General features: G+C 43.4%; 1 pseudogene; it reads left to right on the top strand.

Annotated features, from left to right (window-relative positions):
* LOC142312878 (uncharacterized) overlaps positions 1-17,993 on the top strand; it is a 259,596-nt pseudogene that overhangs the window by 190,337 nt on the left and 51,266 nt on the right.

A 17,993-nucleotide genomic window follows, 5' to 3' on the forward strand; every position in this document is an offset into this window, starting at 1 on the left:
GGAGGTGCGTTCGGCGTCATAGCGACGTCACTGCGGCGTCAGTAAGCGGCCGGCCAATAGAAGCGAATGGGCGGAGATGAGCGGGACGTAACATCCCGCCCACCTCCTTCCTTCCGCATTGCCGGTGGACGCAGGTAAGGAGATGTTCGTCGCTCCCGCGGTGTCACACACAGCGATGTGTGCTGCCGCAGGAACGACAAACAACATCGTACCGGAAGCAGCAACGACATTAAGGAAATGAGCAACGTGTCAAGCTCCAACTTTAACATCGATTTCAGTAATCCTGCCATTATATACCACACATGCCCATTGCAGGTCTACAGAGGTTACATGCCATACATTTTGGCATTACTCCTATGGCCTATGATTAGCTGTAGCCATCATATAAAGATGTAATGTTGCTTTGACCTCAAGCATTGAGGAGCTGCCATAATAAGTTATCCAGCTCATATAAAAGAGAGAATATGTAATCGACATGTTTTGTTTTCTAATGTATTTCTCCTTATTATCTGCAGGAATTATATTATTATATGGGATTCTTTATGATGTTCTATCGGCTCACCTTTTCATTCAGGTACTTACGATATTGGATCCTCTCAATGAAGTTTGTCTATATAAGAGAATTTTCCTGATTGACCCATCGAGGATGGATAGGAACAGGGACAAGATGGTGGAGGGGATATTACACCTCACCCTAGAGATCCTCTTCCGGCTTACTGGAGAGGTGAGAGATTCTGATGATGTCACATTACATCATTCTTATCTATGGGAATAACAGATGGACAGAACTGGAGAGGTGAGGACTCTGGAAATGTCTGTAGTGAGATTTATTAATGTGTCTCTCCATAATCAGGATTACACAGTAGTGAAGAAGACCTCTAGTGAGCGCTGTCAGGACCCTGTGTCTGAGAGATGGGGAATATCCAAGAGCTCAATCACGGGCCCTCCACTTCACCCCCTGATACATGAGGACATCAATGACCAGAAGATCCTAGAACTCCCCTACAAGATGATTGAGCTGCTGACTGGAGAGGTGACACTGCTGGGAATGCTGGGACATTATACGGTAATGCTATGAAGGGATCGGGGGGATGACGGTATCATTGTATGTGTCAGGTTCCTATAAGATGTCAGGATGTCACCGTCTATTTCTCCATGGAGGAGTGGGAGTATTTAGAAGGACACAAAGATCTGTACAAGGACATCATGATGGAGGTTCTCCAGTCCCTCACATCACCAGGTATTAGCACTAAATACACACGGCCTATAATTATCTGTTTGTAAAGAATGAATTCAGACCCTTTATGTGTTTTCTCTAGTTCTATCCAGTGAGAAGACAACACCAGAGAGATGTCCCCATCCTCTTCTTCCACAGGACTGTAAACAAGAAGATCCCGATGTTCCTCAGGATCATCAGGTAGATAGAGAGAAGGTGTCATGAACTCTTGCCTGTGATGTGTAGATGGCTAAGGTCTTGTGTTCAGTCTTGTTTTAGGGCTCATTCACATTGCGTTGTTCATTACGATCAGTGGTCCTGTCTGGGCTTACGTTCGAACCTTCCCTGCAAAACGGGATTTGGACGTATGCGCCGATGGGCTATTGACTATACTGATGCAGACATTGAACCATTTTAGGGCATATACGCCTACTGGATGCGGACACCTAGACGTAGTAGACCACATCTGGGTTTCCACCTCCAGTAGGTGTATACACCTCAAAATGCTGTACGACAGAGCACATGGTGACTCAGTCTGTCCCATTATAGTCAAGGGCCCAGTTGGCGCATATATTTAAATCCCGTTTTGCAGTGGGTTTGAATGCAAGCCTTTAAGGGACCACTGAACGCAATGTGAAAACACCCTAGTCCTCCAGTATACCATACGTTTTAAACTTGTGTAATTAGATAGGTGGAAAAGGCCGGATTAGAGTTGATCATAGTTGCGACTTCTCAATCCGTCTGAGACTTTTACAACATTTGTTTCAGGGTGAAGATTTGACCCATGTTAATACTACAGAGACATATGTGAGGGGTGATAAGCGGTGTAAAGAGGAGATTCCTACAGATAACCCAGGTGAGTTGTGACCACTAAATTCAGAGAAGGCAGATATTCTTCTCAGTGACCAGTTACTAGACTATGTGTTAGGCTGGACACACACTAGCGTATGGCATCCGATGCGAGAGCTAATCACCATCGGCTTAGGCTCTGATGCGAGCATGAGCCGAGTGTCATGCGACTGTGACCCGATCTTGCGATTGGGTCATAGCTGTGAAGCTGCAGGCAGGTGCTGCAGAGTAGAGGGAGGGGTTAATCCCCCCCATCTCCGCCATTGTCAGCCTGTGCGTATATTGTACTGCACTGGCATAACATCCGAGTGCAGTCCGATGTTTCTTTCGCACCCATTCACTTAAATGGGTGCGAGGGATACGGCTCTAGCAGAAAATCGCAGCATGTTGCGACTTTTCTTGCATCGAGATTCTGGATGCGAAAAAAGCTGACCAACTCCTCTCCCTCATTGGCTAACATTGGTCCGAGTGCATTTGCGAGATTTTCTCGCATTGCACTCGTCCGTTTTTCACGCTCGTGTGAGTGTACCCTTAAATTGGTTAAGACACATTACAATGTTAAAAAAGCCCCTACACTTTTTTCCCTCTATTTTCTGGTGTCACATTTTCAGCAGTAAAGTTTCAATGTGAAAACTTGAAATTGCGCTTTACTGCACACAGACAAAATGCAGGGCAGATCTTTGTCACATAGACCAGACATGTGATCACTGAGATTGGTGGTTGGCTGCAGCACTCACATGTTCATTAGGCCAGAGAGTAGTTAGAGAGAGAGATGGGGTAGCCCAGAAGCATAATACTAAGAGCATCGGAGGAATGGGAATGGGAAGGGGTCTGTGTTTTGCTTTATTCTGTGGCATTAAAGCATGTTGGACATTTTTTTTTTTTAATAAAAAATGTATTAGTGGCAGAAATACGCTAATCGCTTTGTGCAACCTCGGTCCATGGTCTAGGTCAGTGTTTTCAGGCCGGGTACAGGTGTTGTGCGAATTTCCTCAGCCTTCAGGTTTTGCAACATAGCCTTTGATTCAGTGACCTGGTGTGACAACATCATGACGACAGCATGATGACATGCCGTTTTTTACTTGCAGCACAGATGAAATACACATACAGCACACTTATGACGTCTGTGTGACACGTACCTGAAAAAAAAACGCATAACACTGAAATTAATGTTTTTTATGTGTTAAAGATGTGGAAAGATAGATATATAGATAGATGGAATAGAGATGAAAGATAGATAGCTATAATAATTTTACAGCTATTAACTAAATAAATAAAAGAAGAAAACAACATGAGGTCTCCCCCATTTTTGAAAACCAGCAATGGTAAAGCAGACAGCGGGGGGCTAAAATGACCAGGCTCTGCATATCCACGGTTATTGGGCCCTTTCCAGCCTAAAAATACCAACCTGCAGCCACCCCAGAATTGGTGCATTACATAAGATGCACCAATTCTGGCTCTTCCCGATTGCCCTGGTGCAGTGACAATCGGGGTAATGGTTTTATGGGGTTGATGTCAGCTGTGTACTGTCAGCTGAAATGAAGCCCAGGGATTAGTAATGATGAGGTGTCTATCGGGCACAGTAAGGTATTAATATTAAAAAACACACCAAAAATATTTTATTTTACCCTAACTCTCCAACTCTCCCTGGTTCACCAATTTATTAATAAAAACATGCAGGTTCAAGTAGTCCACGGAATCCAACGTAGTCCACAATGGAAACCTGAAAGTCATAAAAAGAAAGAGATAAAGAAGTAAAAACTAGAGACTCCCTCATTCTCATTTGTACATAGCAGTGTATCTCTATGTTCCTTATATTCTAGAGGGAAAATAAAAAAAATTTTTTTTTTCTTCCTATTAAATGACTAAAAATTAAACATCACAAATAACAGACATATTTGGAGTCCCTGTAATTGTAACGACCCGCACAACACGACGATCAAATTATTTATGGTGAGCGGTAAATGGTGTAAAAAAGTAGTGTGATTTTTTTTTTTTTTTTTACACTATTAGGCTATGTGCGCACTAGAGCTTTTTACCCGCGGATTTACCCGCGGATTTGCCGCCAAAATTTCTTGAGAAATGTCTGCAATCTTTGTGCAGACATTTCCCAGCAATTTCTATGGCAAAAAAAAAGCTGTGCGCACTTGTGCGGATTTTTCTCGAGAAATTTCCGCATGCGGAATTTCTCGAGAAACTTTCTTGAGAAAATGAACATGTCCATTATTTCCGCAGGTACCCTGCGGATTTCTGCAGTACAGCCTGCAAAAATCCGCAGGGAACCACCCGCGGGAAAATCGCGGCAATTCCGCGGCTAATCCGCGACAAATCCGCATGCGGATTTGGTGCGGATTTTTTCCGGAGGTCCGGAAATCTTTCACTCCCAGAAGTTTCTCGAGAAATTTTCTTGAGAAACTTCACATCTCTAGTGCGCACATAGCCTTAAACCCTTAAAGTTATAAAAAATGTAACCCTGAGGTCATATTTAGGCCTCTTTCACACGTCCGTGAAAATCAGGCACGTTTTTCACGGATGTGTCAAAGGTGTGTATTGTCCTCTGTGTACCGTTTTTGTGGCACACGTGTATTCTCCGTGATAACACACGGAGAACAGGAACTTTCTGCTCATCCGTCCCTGGCGTTGCTGTCCGTGGTGCTGATCTTCGGTCTCCGGTCCTGCCGGCACTCCGCTGCTGCTGCTGCTGCTGCTGCTGCTTCCGCCCGCAGCGTAGTGAATATACAATGATCATAATGAGCGGTGGTCGGAAGCAAGTGACAGCAGCGGCAGAGACAGCAGTGCTGGAGAAGGTGAGTATAGTGGGGGTTTTTTTACAAACACGTGTGTTTTCTCCGGTGCGTGTCACATGGATCACATCCATGCGGTCTGTGTGCGGGCCGTGTAACACTCGTGATGCCGAAGAAAAATGGACATGTCTACGTGTGGAGCACACGGGCACACGTATGCTCCACACGTACACACGGTCCATAGCAAAGCGCGCACGTGTGCAAAGACTTATTGATTTTAATAGGTCTACCTGTACCAGAGTCTCCGGTACGTGACGTGAGGAAATGGACCAAACACGTACCGGAGATACGGACGTGTGAAGGAGGCCTTGCACGTAGCATAAATGCTGCCTTTTTTTCTGTGCATTTTCTGCAGGTGTCCTCACCAAACGATGTAACAATCTTCTCTGACTATTGCATGTTTTCTGCCTTTTTTTAATGTGTTTTCGCCCTTAGTTGATGCGCTTTTTACGCAGATGTGAAGTGTTATTTTTAATGTTTTCAATAGTACAGAGAAGCTTTGATACTAAACATAAAAATGCAGAAGCGTTTTTTTTTGCAGCTCCACATAGAAGCCGACAGTGAAAAATTAAACCTAAATTGCACAAATTAACAGCATGTTTAGGTGCCCCGAGGACAGAGATTTCATGAAATCACACCCCTTTGTACATTTAGGCCATGTTCACCTGTGGCATAAATGTTTTTTTTTCTGCATTTTTTTGCATAGAAATTCTGCTGTGTTTAATTGTCCAAGCAAAGTCAATGCAATTTAATGAAAACTGTGCCCATTGTGCCTCTATATTTCACCCATCAGTCTGTTTTCCTTTTTCTATAGTATTTTTATGAATTTGTTGTTTTTCCACTGCTACTACATTTTACCTTTTAAAATTGACTGACTGATGAGTGATGCTAATTAGTGAAGACAGCGTAGTTTACCATGTCCCTATGGTCAAATTATTGTCAATTTTTTCAAGGGATAACATCATTTTTTCCAGGCCATTATAAGTAATGTCTGATTTCCATTAGTTGATATTCAATAAATTTAAATTGAAAATTCTTTTGGTCAATTTATTTCAGTGACCGTTTCTAGGCTGTGTTATTGAATAATAAAACTGTTTTTATTTTTGGCAGATGACTGTACCGGGAGCTTGGAGGAATGTCTGATACTTACAGATTTTAACCCAGATGATCATATTATTACACCATATACAAATGAAGACTATGACATAATTCAATATATGCCACCAGCACTTAAGAGCAAACATTTATCATCTGAATCTTTCCAACACTTATTTTCTGATTCATCACAGACTGTTAAGCAAACAACAAATATCAGAAAGGATATTAAACATCAAACAGCTCGCACAGTAGAGCAGTCATATTCGTGTTCACAATGTGGGAAATGTTATTCTCAGAAATCTGATCTCGCTAAACATCAGATGATTCACACAGGGGAGAAATCATATTCATGTTCAGTATGTGGAAATTCTTTTTCTCAGACTTCTAATCTTGCTAAACATTTCAGAATTCACACAGGGGAGAAGCCATTTTCATGTTCCGATTGTGGGAAATGTTTTTTCAACAAATCGCATCTTGTTAGACATCGGAGAATTCACACTGGGGAGAAAACATTTTCTTGTTTAGAATGTGGAAAATGTTTTAATCAAAAGTCTTCCTTAGTGATACATGAGAGAATTCACACAGGGGAGAAGCCATTTTCATGTTCGGAATGTGGGAAATCTTTTTCTCAGAAATATGATCTTGCTAAACATCAAAGAACTCACACAGGAGAAAAGCCCTATTCATGTGCTGAATGTGCGAGGTGTTTTAACTGCAAATCGCATCTTATTAGACATGAGAGAATTCACACAGGGGAGAAGACCTTTTCATGTACTGTATGTGGAAAGTGTTTTAACGAAAACTCAACTTTAATTAAACATCAGATGTCTCACACCGGAAAAACATTTACATGTTCTGAATGTGGGAAATGTTTTATTAACAAATCGCATCTTGATAGACATCAGAGAATTCACACAGGGGAGAAAATATTTTCATGTTTAGAATGTGGAAAATGTTTCAATCAAAAGTCTTCCTTAGTTATACATGAGAGAATTCACACAGGGGAAAAGCCATTTTCATGTTCGGAATGTGAAAAATCTTTTTCTCAGAAATCTGATCTTGTTAAACATCAAAGAACTCACACAGGAGAAAAGCCCTATTCATGTGCTGAATGTGCAAGGTGTTTTAACTGCAAATCACATCTTATTAGACATCAGAGAATTCACACAGGGGAGAAGACTTTTTCATGCACTGTATGTGGAAAGTGTTTTAAACAAAACTCAACTTTAATTAAACATCAAATATCTCACACGATAAAAACATTTACATGTTCTGAATGTGGGAAATGGTTTGCCCACAAATCATATTTTCTTAAGCATAAGAAAAATCATGCAGAGAAATAGCACTTTTTACTTTTTATCTCTTTATTGACAAATTTTCAAACAATTGGAGAAAAAAAAGTGTCATATCATACAAAAGAAGGAAAATAAATTTAGAACAGTATAGGATTAATAGAAAATGTTTGCAATTACCAATAACCATTTCTATTGAAAAGCAATTGGACATCAAATCTTCCCCCCCACATCTAGCTAATGTATGGGCATTTTATTAGAGACACCAATCTAACGGTGTCCTGGACCTTTTACAGCTACCACTAAAGCCTCTCTCACATGAGCGCATGAATAGTACAAATGCAATACGACAAAATCTCACATTGCACTTGGACCAATGAGGCAGGGCAGAGTAGCGATTTTTTTTTTTTTTAATACATTACCATTCTGTAGCATAAAACACTGTAAATAGTTGTGTACATGATTGTACATGATTGTAGAATAATACCTGCTGGGAAAAAAAAGTATTCCATATGCATGTCATACAGACGCTAGGCGAGGAAAAATTCGCTCACTGCTATAACATATGGAATACCAAACAAATTTCACTCATTCTTCCCTCCTGAATGAAAATTTACCTTTTTTTTTCCTTTTTCTTAAATCTGTCTATTCAATTTTTTACTTAACAAAAATGCACAGGTCGACAAGATAGGATATTACTTGCATATATCGAATCAACATAGAATAATCCCCAACCTCCCATCCGCTCACCCACCTCTGTGTGTGAGTTTGATCACCCCGAAAATTCTACGGGATTGGAGCGTGTCCCTGAATGACCTCTTTTCAAATTGAGATTTCAGTCTATCCTTGGTAGCTGTGGATAACGTGTGAATAAAAAGATTTCATGTTTCAAAGAATATCCTTGTTAGTTTTTCCTTGTTTGTCAGTGTTCATAGCCAGTTTATTTTAAACAAAAACTCGATCTTTGTTTGAACAATAGCTAGTGAAAGAGGGTTTCAATTTATCTAGTGATGTAAAATGCTTTTCCTGGTGGCTGCAGCCCAAATGATAAGTGCTGCTCTTGTAGCTTTGGGAAATCTGTGTTGAGATTCATCTAGGATATTAAAAATAACCCAAGGAGGAGTTAATGGAAATTTAATATTGTATGTATTTTGTAAGATTGAGTGTACTAATTTCCATAGGTCATGTATGTGTAAACACTTCCAAAACTGGTGATATAAATTAAATTTTGCCAAGACGCACTTGGAGCATGAATAAACTGTGGATTAAGCAGGCTTTACATGCTGCGACATCGCTAGCGATGTCGCGAGCAATAGCACCCGCCCATGTCGGTGGAGCGTCACGGGGTGATCGCTGCCGTAGCGAACAATATCGCTACAGCATCGTCACACGCTATTACCTGTTCACCGACGTCGCTGTGGCTGCTGAACAATCTCTCCTTTAACCTTTGTCAGGCTGCATAATTTTGCCAAAATTTCTCGACCCCTTATCTTGGAAGGGGGTGGAGATATTTTATTGAAATTTGGCCAATATATTCTGGACCAAAACTGCTGAGATGTCGCGAAATTTCAGCCCTCTACGGCTTTTCGAAAAAAAAAAATATTGCAATTTAAAAAGGGAATAGTTACAATTGTACCTATTCAGCCGGACGAAGGTTAAGGCGGAGGTTCATTCGGCGTCACTAAGCGGCCGCCCAATAGGGGTGGAGATGAGCGGACGAAACTTCCTGCCCACCTCCTTCCTTCTTCATTGCCGGCGGCCGCAGGTACGATGTTGTTCCTCGTTCCTGCGGTGTTACACATAGCGATGTGTGCTGCCGCAGGAACGACGAACAACCTGCATCCAAAAGCAGCAACAATATTTGGGAAAGGAACAACGTGTCAACGATCAACGATTAGGTGAATATTTTGCATTGTTAGCGGTCGCTCATATGTTTCACACGCAACGACGTCGCTAACGAGGCCGGATGTGCGTCACGAATTCCGTGACCCCAACGACATCTCGTTGGCGATGTCGTTGCGTGTAAAGCGGCCTTTACATTTTTGATTGGACCAAAGGAGATATATGTGCCCTGTGAAAGATCATTAACCCCTTGGCGACTCATTATGTACTGGGTACGTCATGGATCATGTGAGGTTAATCCCCACCCCCTGCCGTGGGTAGGCTGTGGCGATCCGTACACATATCAGCTGATTTCAACAGCTGACATGTGTGCCTGCTAGTCGCCAGTGGAATCGCGTTCCACCCGCGACTATTAACCCCTTACATCTCAGTGCCAAAATCTGGCAGCGAGATGCATATGCGCGCAGCCATTATGATGACTCACTCCGTCCCCATCGGAAGTCACATGACGTGATCACAAGACTTCCGGTGGTTGCCATGGTAGCACAGGATCATGTGATGACGCCTGTATGTAGCTAACATGAGTCACTTTTTCTCAGTGCCGGAATAGTGGCGGTATTGAAAGTAAAGCAGTATATCTTCAGATCTCAGCTCTGTAGCTGTGATCTGGAGATATGTAAGAGTGATCAGACAGCTGATCCATATAGCCCCCTAAGGGACCTAGTAAAATAAAAAAAAAAAAAAGTTTTAAAAAATTAAAAAAAAATAAAACCTAAAAGTTCAAATCACTCCCCTGTTGGCCCATTGAAAATTTGAAAATTAAAGAGTTAAAAAAAATCAATTAATATGATCGGTAAACGGCGTAGCGGTAAAAAAATTCCAAACGCCAAAATTACGTTTTTTTGGTCGCTGCAAATTTTGCTCAAAATGCAATAACAGGCGATCAAAATGTAGCATCTGCGCAAAAATGGTACAGTAAAAACATCAGCTCGAGACGCAAAAAATAAGCCATCACTGAGACATAGATACCGAAAAATGAGAACGCTACAAGTTTCGAAAAATGGCGGCGCAAAATGTGCTCTTTTTTTGGGACATATTTGTGAATTTTTTTAACCCCTTAGATTCAAGTAAACCTATTAATGTTTGGTATCTCCAAACTCGAACCGACCTCAGGCATCACAGCGACACATCAGTTTTACCATGTAGTGATCACAGTGAATAAAATATCCCAAAAACTATTGTGGAAATCACTTTTTTTTGCAGTTTTTCCACACTTGAAATTTTTTTGCTGTTTTCAAGTACACTATATGGTAAAACCTATGGTTTCATTTAAAACTACAACTCGTCCTGCAAAAAACAAGCCCTTGTATGGCAAGATTGACGGAAAAATAAAAAGGTTACGGCTCTTCCCATGACTAGTATGGACACAACAAGGAATAAATATGACAGGGAGATGATACCTGTAATCAAGCAATTCATAGGAAAGTATCCAGGTTTCTTCCTGGACCTTCAAAAGGACGCTTGGCTTTTGAGTTAGACTGTGAGCCTGAAGAAACAGAAATTGCTTGTTTGTGAATGTTGGAAAGCAGCGTGTCGCCTCCTCAAAAGTGAGTAAGGAGAACCTGGAGTCCAGCATGTCCACCGCCATAGCGCACTTTTGAGTGGCCAGTACGGCCACTCTGGAGGGGGCTTGCCACTAAGAAAGTGTGGGTTCCCAATAAATGGCTGAACTGGTAGGACCAAACTATTTGTCATGCACAATTTGTTTACCCTCCACCATGTTTTAATCATGGTCCAAAGTGAGGGGTAGTCTAGCAATTCATCTTTTTTCAGATGCATCATAGCTGTCATCGATCTATGGGGTTAAAATTGTCGTTTCAATTGGACTTTAGCAAAATGATAGACTCCACACAACCAGTCTATGATATATCGAACGTTTGTTGCTAAATTGTATCTGTAAATGTCTGGAAGATTGATACCTCCCGATTTTTTAGGAAGATTGAGTTTAGATAGGCTTACCCTAGTATGCCCCGACTAACCCTAGATAAACTTCCTGAACTCAGAATTAAATATCTTAATATCCAAATTGGACAATAGGAGAGGAAGGGATGGAAAAAAAAGATTGAAAAAGAAACATTAATTTAGGGAATGCCACCATTTTAATTAAATGGCATTGGCCCAAGAATTATAAATTAATTTTTTCCCCATATTGCAGGAGTTAAATCAAGGAAGCAATACATGGCTTATAGTTGATCTTATACAACAGTAAAGGGTTAGCTGGGAGTTGAATTCCCCAATATTTAATGGATTCTGAGCTCCAGTGAAATGGAAACGAGACTAATTTTACCTGTCCTGAATATTGCCAATGACTCTGATTTGCTATAGTTTATTTTGAATCCTGAGATTTCCCCAAATTTGTTCAATGCACTCATTATTGCTGGGATAGCCTGAACAGGATTGGCTATAAATAACAATATGTCATCTGTGAAGGCTAGTAATTTGATCATAGATGAACCAATTTTTACTGCCTGAAATAACAAAATGTTTTGTAGGGTTTTTAGCAGCAGATCCAATGCCAAGTTGAATAATAGAGGGGACAATGGGCACCCCTTGTGCCCTGCTGTATTTTAAAAAATTGAGAGGGTGCATTGTTTATGGATAGGTTGGATTGAGGGTCCTTGTAAATCATTTTTATGGCTTCACTGAACCAAGGTCCGAATTTACAAATGTCTAGAAAACTGTGGAGATAATCCAATGAAACCTTTTCAAAGACCTTGTCTGCATCAAGGCCAACTATTATATTTTTGTGCATCGATATAATCTGTTATATGATATTGCCCCTATCGCCGTTCTGATATTATATGTAATAGACATCCCGTGAATGAATCCAGTTTGACAGGGCAAGATTAAATCATGGATTATTTGTTGTAGTCTGCTAGTATTTAGGTAAAAAAATTGAAGTCCGAATTGAGTAATGAGATTGGCCTATACTCCTCTACATGTAAGGGATCTTTAACTGGTTTAGGCAACACAATAATGCTCACTTCATTAAACCCGTCAGGAAGTTTTCTGCCTGCAAATATTTTGTTAAATACTGCGCACAGATGAGGCCCTACAGAAGGTCCCAAAAATGTATAGTATTCATTAGTGAATCCATCAGGATCGGGGGGCTTTGGCTAATTTAAGTGTGTTAATAGATTGAGTCCCCTTACCTGGCAGCCAGACTGGCTTGCAAAGTCTCCTTAAGGAGAATAGTGTTCCCCCGTGGTCCCCACATAGCTTTCTCATGAGCCAGATCAGACACCCCCATACTTTGCACTGACGAGGGGCAAGCACCCCGAAACACCGTGTCTGCAAATTGGGATTCTGATCTGGCTTATATATCCTGAGTCATATTGCAAAGGATTGTCGAAAATCCACTTGTGACTTTTAGGATCGCTACTTCCAATAGGTGGCGCTGTGCTAGAGTTTGTCTCCTTTACTGGAGAGACAATTTTAATAGATTGAGTTATTTCTGAAGCAGTAAGGGGAGTGTCTAATGAAGATCTATCATCTTCCATGAGAATAGGGGCTACTGTCGTCTGGAAAAAATAAGATTTCTCATTAAACCCCTGTGAGGCAGCGGCTTTCCATAGCCAGGTAAGTGAGGCAGTGACCCAGGAGCTTGTTCACACCAGTCTTATATTCTTCAGACACAAATAAAACTTTTCCTCAGCTCTGGAATGTCTTTCTGCAACATAGCCAGTTTTAAGTACAGTACAGACTCACCAATGTCCTGGTTGACACCTGCACCACCACATGAACCTCATGTGCAGAGATTGTGCTCCAAGTGTCTGTTTGACTCCTGTACTGCTGTAGGAATCTCGGGTGCAGAGGTCCACTTACACTACAGTGTCCAGTTCTCAAAGTACTAGCCTGAGTTACTCCACCCAGCCAGCTCACACAGCACCTGCTGCTCCTGCAGCCTGGATCCTATCTGAGACATACCCTGCTGTGCGCTGCATGAGTAAATGCAATTCCCCGGACATGAGCCTATTGCAAGACCCAGACTGGAGGGAGAGATTCGTCCCTCTGCCAAACCTAAAGAACTCTCCAAAAAAAAAAAGCCATAACAGGTTTAATTAAACAAAATACTTGGTCAAATATATATTGACCAAGTCCACACTCTTTTATTTTGTGTTGCACTCACAGTTGTGACTGTGACTACAACACACTCCAGCAGGTCTCACAGTGTCTCCAAGCGCATACTGGGGGAAACATAGCGACCTTCATATTTGACACCTGTCACTGCCTAACATATACCCCCCCCCGTTCAAATTTGTGGGGTTGAACACTTGCCATCATACAGGGACCCTAGAAAATGCATCCGCATTTCCTTGCAACCTCCCCGCACGATTCTCTGCAGAAAAATTAAAGTTTTGCAAGGACAGAAACCACCTGGTGACTCTGAAGTTTCTCTCCTTGTCATTTCTCATCCAGACTAGTGGTGAATGGTCCGTCACCCGGTGAAACTGACGTCCCTGCAGGTAATAATACAGGGAATCCAAGGCCCATTTTATGGCCAGGCACTCTTTTTCTACTACACTATAGTTCTCTGCTAGGGTGAGCTTCCTACTCAAGTAGGTGACTGGGTGTTCCTCTCCATTTATATCCTGTGACATGAGCACTCGAAGAACCACCTCCAAGGCATCTGTCTGCACTACAAACCCCTTTTTAAAATTGGGACTGAGGAGCATGGGCCATTCGCAGAGGACCAACTTTAGTGACTGGAACACTTCCTCTGCCTGAGAGCTCCAGCGCACCATGACCGATGTCTTCCCTTTTAAGAGGTCAGTCAAAAGTGCTGATCTCTCAGCAAAATTGGGTATGAAACGCCTGTAATATCCCATTATGCTAAGAAAAGCTCTAACCTGCTTCATGGTAAGGGGGTGTGTCCAGTTTTGTATGGCTTCAACTTTATTAATCTGTGGTTTGATATCCCCTCGGCCTATCCCACTTTTATATGGTTTTATAATTATTAATCTGTGGTTTGATAACCCCTCGGCCTATCACATAACCCAAGTAACGAGCTTCTTTGTGACCGATTGCACTTTTTTGGGGTTTGCCATCAAACCCGCAGCTCTGAGCGACCCTGCTACCGCTTGTACCTGAGACAAATGAGAACACTAGTTGCCACTATAGATGATAATATCATCCAGATATACGGATGGATATGTACCGCCCCCATGCGAGCAGCCGGGCTGCTGCTGCTCGGATCCGGATCCGCGGTGGCTTGAGGGGTCTCCGGACCCGGGGGTCGCGCGGCCACTCGATTAAAAGAAAGGGGGGAGATATGGACAGGTTTTTTTTTGGAAAGTTTGTGACGCCACCCACGGTGCATAGTAATGTGAGGGACCACCGCTGCCGTTGGGGAGCCCGGTGACGATGGTGTCGCAGCCTGATGTTTAACCCCTCCGTGGGTAGGGGTTTTGTATACTGGGGGCCCGTTGATGGTTGGGATGGTATTTGGGTGCCGTGGGGGGATAGGAACAGGGGTCTTCAATGTACTCACTCAGTCCTGGAATAACTACACCGACAGCTTGTAAACCAGAATTCTGAGCACCACTGCAGCCTGCGGGGAGCACGCTTGGATCTGTGCCCTTGGTGTTGCTGTTAGCCTGTGGCCCTGTCCTTGGCACCTTCGTCTCTGTTGGACCCGTGGGTATAAAACTCTTCGGGTCCCGCTCACCCGTATGGCTAATGGAGTGAGCTTGATCTCAGGGTTCACGCATAGGATTTCTTTGGACTGGGGTTGGGGATGACACTTGAAGTCTTCACCCCCGTCGGGTAAATTACCGGAATGCGTGAAGCTTCTTTCCGGCCTGGGGTCCACGTACCCCGTCATGCCCTGGCCCCTGCCCGATGATAGCTCAAGGCCGCCGGCTGCCCTCCTCGGCAGTCCGTGCCCCTTGACACTGTCCCCTGCGACCGAGTTCCAGCTCCTACCAGGCCCAGACCAACGTCTGCCACCTAGTACTCAGGAGCCCTGCTCCGTGACCTCTCCCTCCCAGAGAGTCACTTCACCTCCTTCACTCTCCACTGTCTGAACTCAACTCCTCTACTGTCACTTTCCTCACTCTTCACTTACCAACCACCCATGAGGGCGGCCCTATTCCCTTCAGGCCCCCCAATGGTGTGTCTGGTAGGTTAAAGTGGGAAGTGTTCCTATGATTTTGATTGGCTAAGCTGTTAGCAACACCAAAGGACCAGGATCCGTCACCAAGGAGGGTGGATACTGTGCAGAAGGGCAGATTGCACAATACCCTGTAACGACCTGATAGGCCAGGGCGTCACACATACTTTTGATGGGGTTCTAACACTATGTCCATCAGTCCCTGAAATTTAGCGGGAGTGCCATGTAGGCCAAAAGTCAAGATGACATAGTGATAGAGACCCTCCAGCGTGACAAAAGAGGTCTCTTCTTTTGCTGACTCTGTCAGCGGTACTTGTCAGTATCCCATGGTTAGATCGAGCATTGTGAAATACTATGCTTGTCCGAGCCGCTCAATTAACGCATCCACCCTGAACAATAGGGCTAGCCCATTCGCTCCTGGACTTTTCAATAATGCTTAGTTGTAGCATTTTTTTCACCTCCCCTGCTATGGATTGCCTATGAGCCTCCAGCACACAATATGGCTTCATTCATACCTTTACGTGAGGTTCGGTGACAATGTCATGTCAGATTACAGACGTTCGGCCGGGCAGGTCTGAGAATACGTCTGCATTCCGCTGTACTGATTTCTGAGACTCCTGTCTCTGCTGTTATGTAAGAGCGTCCCCTATTTTCACTCCGGATTCCTCATCACCAGTTTCCACCTTGACCGGTGTCATAGGGTCCGAAGGAGATACAATGGGGTTACATCAGTCATCTTACATTCTGCATCCTTCAAGGCCTTCAAGGAGTTTACATGGTATATTTGTTCTGGTTTTTGCCTACCAGGTTGATACACTTTGTAATTTACTTCCCCGATTTTATCACGGATCTCATGGGGCTCTTGCCCTTTGACTAACATGCGATCCCGTTTTTAAAGGACCTGACAGTAGCCTTTTTATTATACCTAGAGCTTTGAGCAGCCTGGGCATCCAACAGATGTTCCTTAATAATCGGCATTGCCGCTGTAATACGGTTCTGCATGCCCATGATGTGGTCAACTACGCTTTTATGGTTGGTGGTTCTTGTTCCCATGCTTCTTTAACAATGTTCAACAGACCTTGTGGATGCCAAATCTTGTCGAAGACTGTGGCACTTCTTGGATGGCGAACATTAAATATGGTAATAAAATGTCACAATCCTTCCCATCCTTGGAAACCACCCTTTTTAACGTCGTTTTCAGCATTTTATTGAACCGCTCTCCTAATCCATCAGTCTGCGGCACATCGATGTGTATAGCTGCTTAATCTGGAGAAGTTCCCTGGTGACTTTAGACATAAACGGGGTACCCTCATCTGTAAGGATCTCCTTAGGCAACCCAACTTGCCAAAACATGTCAAACAACCTCTGAGCAATAAGCTACCGCCTCAGGGTAATGAGTAGTGTAATCCATTACCACATATATTGTTGGTGGCCCCGGGCTGATTTCACAATTGGTCCCACTAGATCTATGGCAAGCGGCTAAAATGGAACCTCTATTATGGGCAACGGTACCAAGGGACTACAGAAATATGCCATGGGTGCGGTCAGCTGACACTCCGGGCACAATTCACAAAACCTCTTAACCTCAGCAACAACTCTGGGCCAATAAAAACGGTGCCGGGACTTCCGGCTCCTGCGCTGATCATGTAGGACACAGGACGCCTGAGCTCTGTCATTCCCTGCAGCTCTGACATATATACCGGACATCCCACCAGCCTTCCCCGCTCCATACCACCGGTGAGTGAAGTTGCTGAATGCAGGGATGTTCATGGGGAGCCGTGGAGATAATCACTTGAAACAGCGCGGTGAACTTCGCTCTCCCCCTCCCTCTCAAGATCTGGCAGCGTGATAAAGATGGCGCCGGAGCCTGCCCTGCACTAACATCAGATCTGTACACAGAGAGCAGGACACAGCTTACCTTGCACTCACTCCCCCAGCACTAAACAGTTAACCGGCAGCAGAATAATAAATCTCCTGGAATCCTGATAAGATATCAGCAGCAAACAACACGCTACTGACAAGTTCTGCAAAGAGCAGAGTTAAAACGCCGGGAATCCCTGGGCCCTTCCCCCATCTTGTCCAGACCTGTGCTTAACAAGCAGGTGCTGAATCTCTAGGCATACAGAATCAGTGCAAAGCTCTGGAGAAAGTGAAAGAAGCTGAAGGAGGGAAGTTTAAACATACATCCCTGCAAAGTTTCAGGACAGTGAGAATTCATATAACTCTGGCAGGGGGGAGAAAGGGGTGAAAGTAAGAATAAACAAAAGGGGGAGCAGAATCAAGATTTGTCTGACAACCCACACTAAATCAGTGTCAAAACTTGCGTCCCTTCATTCACTATTTGATGGAAAGATACCTGCTGCGTAGCAGCTCCAAAACACAAAATCCTCATACATCCAGCGTACAGTGTGAAAAAAAGATTGTGACTGCCCATACAGAATTAAGTGTCCCTCGGTCACCTGAGAATACTCATCAGATGGAGATGGAGGATTCCACGGGGACCCCGGATGTATTCAAAACAGTGGAGGGTATGGATTATAAGCGTCTGGCTGATGAAGTCGCCAATCGTTTGCTACCTGACATCTCCGCTACAATTAAAGCATCAATAGCAAAAGCTCTCAGTGCCATACAGAACCAACTTGATGAGACGGTGGAACAGGTTGCGGCTATGGAAACCAAAATGTCGACGTTAGAGGAGGACTTCAGCTCTGACCACACTA

The sequence above is a fragment of the Anomaloglossus baeobatrachus genome, chromosome 5, assembly GCF_048569485.1.
Source record: "Anomaloglossus baeobatrachus isolate aAnoBae1 chromosome 5, aAnoBae1.hap1, whole genome shotgun sequence".
NCBI classification, from domain to species: domain Eukaryota; kingdom Metazoa; phylum Chordata; class Amphibia; order Anura; family Aromobatidae; genus Anomaloglossus; species Anomaloglossus baeobatrachus.